General features: G+C 38.1%; 1 protein-coding gene across 3 annotated transcripts in view; it reads left to right on the top strand.

The window, feature by feature from the left end:
- Positions 1-8023, top strand: part of ACOXL (acyl-CoA oxidase-like) — a 332871-nt gene that overhangs the window by 177702 nt on the left and 147146 nt on the right. The gene's annotated exons all lie outside the window — the stretch shown is intronic.

Here is an 8023-nt window from a genome sequence, read left to right as displayed (position 1 = left end):
ATGCCCACCAAACCAAACAAAAGAGGAAGAGATAGGGAATCTACCTGATAAAGAATTCCAAATAATGATAGTGAAAATGATCCAAAATCTTGAAATCAAAATGGAATCACAGATAAACAGCCTGGAGACAAGGATTGAGAAGATACAAGAAAGGTTTAACAAGGACCTAGAAGAAATAAAAGAGTCAATATATAATGAATAATGCAATTAATGAAATAAAAAACACTCTGGAGGCAACAAATAGAATAACAGAGGCAGAAGGTAGGATTAGTGAATTAGAAGATAGAATTGTAGAAACAAATGAATCAGAGAGGAAAAAAGAAAAACAAATTAAAAGAAATGAGGACAATCTCAGAGACCTCCAGGACAATATTAAAGGCTACAACATTCGAATCATAGGAGTCCTGGAAGAAGACAAAAAGAAAGACCATGAGAAAATACTTGAGGAGATAATAGTTGAAAACTTCCCTAAAATGGGGAAGGAAATAATCACCCAAGTCCAAGAAACCCAGAGAGTCCCAAACAGGATAAACCCAAGGCGAAACACCCCAAGACACATATTAATCAAATTAACAAAGATCAAACACAAAGAAGAAATATTAAAAGCAGCAAGGGAAAAACAACAAATAACACACAAAGGAATTCCCATAAGGATAACAGCTGATCTTTCAATAGAAACTCTTCAAGCCAGGAGGGAATGGCAAGACATACTTAAAATGATGAAAGAAAATTACCTACAGCCCAGATTACTGTACCCAGCAAGGATCTCATTCAAATATGAAGGAGAAATCAAAAGCTTTACAGACAAGCAAAAGCTGAGAAAATTCAGCACCACCAAACCAGCTCTCCAACAAATACTAAAGGATATTCTCTAGATAGGAAACACAAAAAGGGTATATAAACTCGAACCCAAAACAATAAAGTAAATGGCAATGGGATAATACATATCAATAATTACCTTAAACATAAATGGGTTGAATGCCCCAACCAAAAGACATAGACTGGCTGAATAGATACAAAAACAAGACCCCTATATATGTTCTCTACAAGACACCCACCTCAAAACAGGGGACACATACCGACTGAAAGTGAAGGGCTGGAAAAAGATATTCCATGCAAATAGAGACCAAAAGAAAGCAAGAGTAGCAATACTCATATCAGATAAAATAGACTTTAAAACAAAGGCTGTGAAAAGAGAAAAGGTCACTACATAATGATCAAAGGATCAATCCAAGAAGATATAACAATTATAAATATATATGCACCCAACATAGGAGCACCACAATATGTAAGACAAATGCTAACAAGTATGAAAGGGGAAATTAACAATAACACAATAATAGTGGGAGACTTTAATACCCCACTCACACCTATGGATAGATCAACTAAACAGAAAATTAACAAGGAAACACAAACTTTAAACCATATAATAGACCAGTTAGACCTAATTGATATCTATAAGACATTTCACCCCAAAACAATGAATTTCACCTTTTTCTCAAGCACACACGGAACCTTCTCCAGGATAGATCACATCCTGGGCCATAAATCTAGCCTTGATAAATTCAAAAAAATTGAAATCATTCCAAGCATCTTTTCTGACCACAATGCAGTAAGATTAGATCTCAATTACAGGAGAAAAACTATTAAAAATTCCAACATATGGAGGCTGAACAACACACTGCTGAATAAACAACAAATCACAGAAGAAATCAAAAAAGAAATCAAAATTTGCATAGAAATGAATGAAAATGAAAACACAACAACCCCAAACCTGTGGGACACTGTAAAAACAGTCCTAAGGGGAAATTTCATAGCAATACAGGCATACCTCAAGAAACAAGAAAAAAGTCAAATAAATAACCTAACTCTACACCTAAAGCAACTAGAAAAGGAAGAAATGAAGAACCCCAGGGTTAGTAGAAAGAAAGAAATCTTAAAAATTAGGGCAGAAATAAATGCAAAAGAAACAAAAGAGACCATAGAAAAAATCAACAAAGCCAAAAGCTGGTTCTTTAAAAGGATAAACAAAATTGACAAACCATTAGCCAGACTCATCAAGAACCAAAGGGAGAAAAATCAAATCAATAAAATTAGAAATGAAAATGGAGAGATCACAACAGACAACACAGAAATACAAAGGATCATAAGAGACTACTATCAGCAATTATATGCCAATAAAATGGACAATGTGGAAGAAATGGACAAATTCTTAGAAAAGTACAACTTTCAGAAACTGGACCAGGAAGAAATAGAAAATCTTAACAGACCCATCACAAACACGGAAATTGAAACTGTAATCAGAAATCTTCCAGCAAACAAAAGCCCAGGTCCAGACAGCTTCACAGCTGAATTCTACCAAAAATTTAGAGAAGAGCTAACACCTATCCTACTCAAACTCTTCCAGAAAATTGCAGAGGAAGGTAAACTTCCAAACTCATTCTATGAGGCCACCATCACCCTAATACCAAAACCTGACAAAGATGCCACAAAAAAACAAAACTACAGGCCAATATCACTGATGAACATAGATGCAAAAATCCTTAACAAAATTCTAGCAATCAGAATCCAACAACACATTAAAAAGATCATACATCATGACCAAGTGGGCTTTATCCCAGGGATGCAAGGATTCTTCAATATCCACAAATCAATCAATGTAATACACCACATTAACAAATTGAAAAATAAAAACCATATGATTCTCTCAATAGATGCAGAGAAAGCCTTTGACAAAATTCAACATCCATTTATGATAAAAACTCTCCAGAAAGCAGGAATAGAAGGAACATACCTCAACATAATAAAAGCTATATATGACAAACCCACAGCAAACATTATCCTCAGTGGTGAAAAATTGAAAGCATTTCCCCTAAAATCAGGAACAAGACAAGGGTACCCACTTTCACCATTACTATTCAACATAGTTTTGGAAGTTTTGGCCATAGCAATCAGAGCAGAAAAAGAAATAAAAGGAATCCAAATTGGAAAAGAAGAAGTAAAACTCTCACTGTTTGCAGATGACATGATCCTCTACATAGAAAACCCTAAAGACTCCACCAGAAAATTACTAGAATTAATCAATGAATATAGTAAGGTTGCAGGATATAAAATCAACACACAGAAATCCCTTGCATTCCTATACACTAATAATGAGAAAATAGGGAAATTAAGGAAACAATTCCATTCACCATTGCAACGAAAAGAATAAAATACTTAGGAATATATCTACCTAAAGAAACTAAAGACCTATATATAGAAAACTATAAAACACTGGTGAAAGAAATCAAAGAGGACACTAATAGATGGAGAGATATACCATGTTCATGGGTCAGAAGAATCAATATAGTGAAAATGAGTATACTACCCAAAGCAATATATAGATTCAATGCAATCCCTATCAAGCTACCAATGGTATTCTTCACAGAGCTAGAACAAATAATTTCACAATTTGTATGGAAATACAAAAAACCTCGAATAGCCAAAGCAATCTTGAGAAAGAAGAATGGAACTGGAGGAATCAACCTGCCTGACTTCAGGCTCTACTACAAAGCCACAGTCATCAAGACAGTATGGTACTGGCACAAAGACAGAAATATGGAAAAATGGAACAAAATAGAAAGCCCAGAGATAAATCCACACACCTATGGACACCTTATCTTTGACAAAGGAGGCAAGAATATACAATGGAGAAAAGACAATCTCTTTAACAAGTGGTGCTGGGAAAACTGGTCAACCACTTGTAAAAGAATGAAACTAGAACACTTTCTAACACCCTACACAAAAATAAACTCAAAATGGATTAAAGATCTAAACGTAAGACTAGAAACTATAAAAGTCCTAGAGGAGACCATAGGCAAAACACTCTCCGACATACATCACAGCAGGATCCTCTATGACCCACCTCCCAGAATATTGGAAATAAAAGTAAAAATAAACACATGGGACCTAATTAAACTTAAAAGCTTCTGCACAACAAAGGAAACTATAAGCAAAGTGAAAAGACAGCCTTCAGAATGGGAGAAAATAATAGCAAATGAAGCAACTGACAAACAACTAATCTCAGAAATATACAAGCAACTCCTACAGCTGAATTCCAGAAAAATAAATGACCCAATCAAAAAATGGGCCAAAGAACTAAACAGACATTTCTCCAAAGAAGACATACAGATGGCTAACAAACACATGAAAAGATGCTCAACATCACTCATTATCAGAGAAATGCAAATTAAAACCACTATGAGGTACCATTTCACGCCAGTCAGAATGGCTGCAATCCAAAAGTCTACAAGCAATAAATGCTGGAGAGGGTGCGGAGAAAAGGGAACCCTCTTACACTGTTGGTGGGAATGCAAACTAGTACAGCCACTATGGAGAACAGTGTGGAGGTTCCTTAAAAAACTGGGAATAGAACTGCCTTATGACCCAATCCCACTGCTGGGCATACACACTGAGGAAACCAGAATTGAAAGAGACACGTGTGCCCCAATGTTCATCGCAGCACTGTTTATTATAGCCAAGACATGGAAGCAACCTAGATGTCCAACAGCAGATGAATGGATAAGAAAGCCGTGGTACATATACACAATGGAGTATTACTCAGCCATTAAAAAGATACATTTGAATCAGTTCTAATGAGGTGGATGAAACTGGAGCCTATTATACAGAGTGAAGTAAGCCAGAAGGAAAAACATAAATACAGTATACTAACGCATATATATGGAATTTAGAAAGATGGTAACAATAACCCTATATATGAGACCACAAAAGAGACACTGATGTATAAAACAGTCTTTTGGACTCTGTGGGAGAGGGAGAGGGTGGGATGATTTGGGAGAATGGCATTGAAACATGTATAATATCATATATGAAATGAGTTGCCAGTCAAGGTTCGATGCACAATACCGGATGCTTGGGGCTGGTGCACTGGGACGACCCAGAGGGATGGTATGGGGAGGGAGGAGGGAGGGGGGTTCAGGATGGGGAACACGTGTATACCTGTGGCGGATTCATGTTGATATATGGCAAAACCAATACAATATTGTAAAGTTAAAAAATAAAATAAAAAAGTAAAAAAAAAATAAAAAAAAATAAGAAGACTAGAGATACTCTAAAAAAAAAATAATAATTTCATGGTTGCAGTCGCTATCCACAATGATTTTAGAGCCCAGGAAAATGAAATCTGTAACTGCTCCCACTCTCGTGGAATAAGGAGGGCTTTGTAGGCCTCTTAGAGCAGCATCCTGGCCTCCTTTACTCGTTGCACAGTGGCTCTTGGTTTACCATCGTGAATTCTTTGAGCATAGGAATTGTGGATCCTTAATTTGGCATTGCCACATCTAAGAGTAGCCTGACTTTCTGCATGGGGTACTTCAACTCAACTCAATGAAATTACCTTGTGTGATTACATCACTCTTGGCCATGAGGCTGTTTGGAGCTTTTCCATTAAATATTTTGATGGTTTTTGAAGCAGAAGTTATACATTGTGAGGAAGGCATCCAGGGCTAGTTGGCCAGGGCAGTTGGTTGTTGAAGTCTCTCCTTGGAATCATCTAGTGGGGTTTGCCACAAAAATGAATATCCTAGCTTAGAGTGTCTCCGACAACTTCTTAAAAAGCTCAGTGTGTGTGACGTGCCAGGCAATAGTATTTTAGGTTTGCCTCTCCTGTTATTTATTCCAGCCCACATGGGCAGCTCAGCAGTCCAGGCTGCGTTCGAGGCCAGGAGGGACCACTTCACCATTGTGTTGCTGTCTTTTTTTTTTTTTTTAATATGGATCATTTGTTTTTTCAAGCCTTTAAAATTTTTTTCATAATATCCCTTCTATTTTGTGTTTCAGTATTTATGCTTTGAGGCATGTGGGATCTTATCTCCCCAGCCAGTGACTGAATCCACACCCACTGCTTTCGGAGGTGAAGTCTTAGGCACTGGACCGCCAAGGAAGTCCAGTGCTTCTGTCTTTATCCTGGATCCAGGCCTTCTCATTTTGCCCAAGACCTGTAAAGATAAAATGAAGATGATAGCTTGACACATATTCAATTGCCTGTCATATACCAGGCACTGTCCTAAGGTTTTTACATGGAGTAAACTCAATGTCTTGTGACAACTGACCAAGTTTCTGTCTTTGTTTTTAATGGATGTCTCCATAGCACCTACCTAAAACTGTGCCTGGCATAAAGTAAGATTTTATTAATATTTTTGAATAAATGAATGGATAGAATGATACTTCACAGTCTCAGAAATTCACCAAAGGGAGCATTCCTGGTGATCCAGTGGCTAAGACTCTGTTCTTCCAATGCAGGGGTCCTGGGTTCCATCTCTGGTCAGGGAACTAGATCCCACTTGCCACAACTAAAGATCCTGCATGCCACGACTAAGACCCGACACAGCCAAATAAAGAAATAAATATTTTTTTAAAAAAGAAATTCACCATAGTTCTGTCCTTATCAAAAAATGGAGTTCCAGGGACGTTAAGCTTCTTAGAGTTCCTCCACCAAATGAAGACTATCTATAACTATAAATCAAATACTACATATAGTATATTATATAACATGTATAGTACTGTTTATGATACTGCTGAACTGTGTTTTTAATATAATCCTGAAATCTTATTGCCAAAATGTCTTGTTTACTTTTATGTAACACAGATTTTTGTAAATGGAATCCTGTCCTCTTTCTGACTTAACAGTTTTAGAGATACTCAGTGTGCACTTCTCATGAATTTTGCTCAATAGTGGTTTCTAACACTTCAAGTGGACGTAACCCATAAACAAATAGTTCATGTTTCTAGAGGCATTACCTGTTAAATAAACAGGTTTGGAGATGTGGAATGTTTTTGCCACAGAATCTCTATTCCCTAATTTATCTTCTGGGCCCCTCCAAGTTTCTTATATCAGACTTTCTTAAGACGTGTGCCCCTTGGACTCTTACATATCCTGAACACAGAAGGGTTTCTCAGAGCTCCTTGGCAAGTAGATGTGAGAGTCTGACAATGGATAAGTGCCGTTCAGTTCAGTTCAGTTCAGTCGCTCAGTCGTGTCCGACTCTTTGCGACCCCATGAACTGGGGCACGCCAGGCTCCCTGCCGATCACCAACTCCCAGAGTTCACCCAAACTCATGTCCATTGAGTCAGTGCTGCCATCCAGCCATCTCATCCACTGTCGTCCCCTTCTCCTCCTGCCCCCAATCCCTCCCAGCATCAGGGACTTTTCAAATGAGTCAGCTCTTCACATCAGGTGGCCAAGTACTGCAGTTTTAGCTTCAACATCAGTCCCTCCAATGAACACCCAGGACTGATCTCCTTTAGGATGGACTGGTTGGATCTCCTTGCAGTCCAAGGGACTCTCAAGAGTCTTCTTCAACACCACAGTTCAAAAGCATCAATTCTTCGGCAGTCAGCTTTCTTCACATTCCAACTCTCACATCCGTACATGACTACTGGAAAAACCATAGTCTTGACCAGATGGACCTTTGTTGTCAAAGTAATGTCTCTGCTTTTTAATGTGCTGTCTAGGTTGGTCATAGCTTTCCTTCTAAGGAGTAAGCGTCTTTTAATTTCTTGGCTGCAATCACCATCTGCAGTGATTTTGGAGCCCAGAAAAATAAAGTCAGCCACTGTTTCCCCATCTATTTCCCATGAAGTGATGGGAGCGGATGCCGTGATCTTAGTTTTCTGAATGTTGAGCTTTAAGCCAACATTTTCCACCCTCCTCTTTCACTTTCATCAAGAGGCTCTTTAGTTTTTCTTCACTTTCTGCCATAAGGGTGGTGTCATCTGCATATCTGAGGTTATTGATATTTCTCCCAGCAATCTTGATTCCAGCTTGTGCTTCTTCCAGCTCAGCATTTCTCATGATGTACTCTGCATAGAAGTTAAATAAGCAGGGTGACAATATACAGCCTTGACGTACTCCTTTTCCGATTTGGAACCAGTCTGTTGTTCCATGTCCAGTTCTAACTGTTGCTTCCTGACCTGCATACAGGTTTCTCAAAAGGCAGGTCAGGTGGTCTGGCATTCCCATCT

Source organism: Bison bison, unplaced genomic scaffold, assembly GCF_000754665.1.
Source record: "Bison bison bison isolate TAMUID 2011002044 unplaced genomic scaffold, Bison_UMD1.0 scf7180017864508, whole genome shotgun sequence".
Lineage (NCBI taxonomy): Eukaryota > Metazoa > Chordata > Mammalia > Artiodactyla > Bovidae > Bison > Bison bison.
Note: the sequence above shows the minus strand (reverse complement) of the source record. Positions and strands in the feature narration are given on the sequence as shown.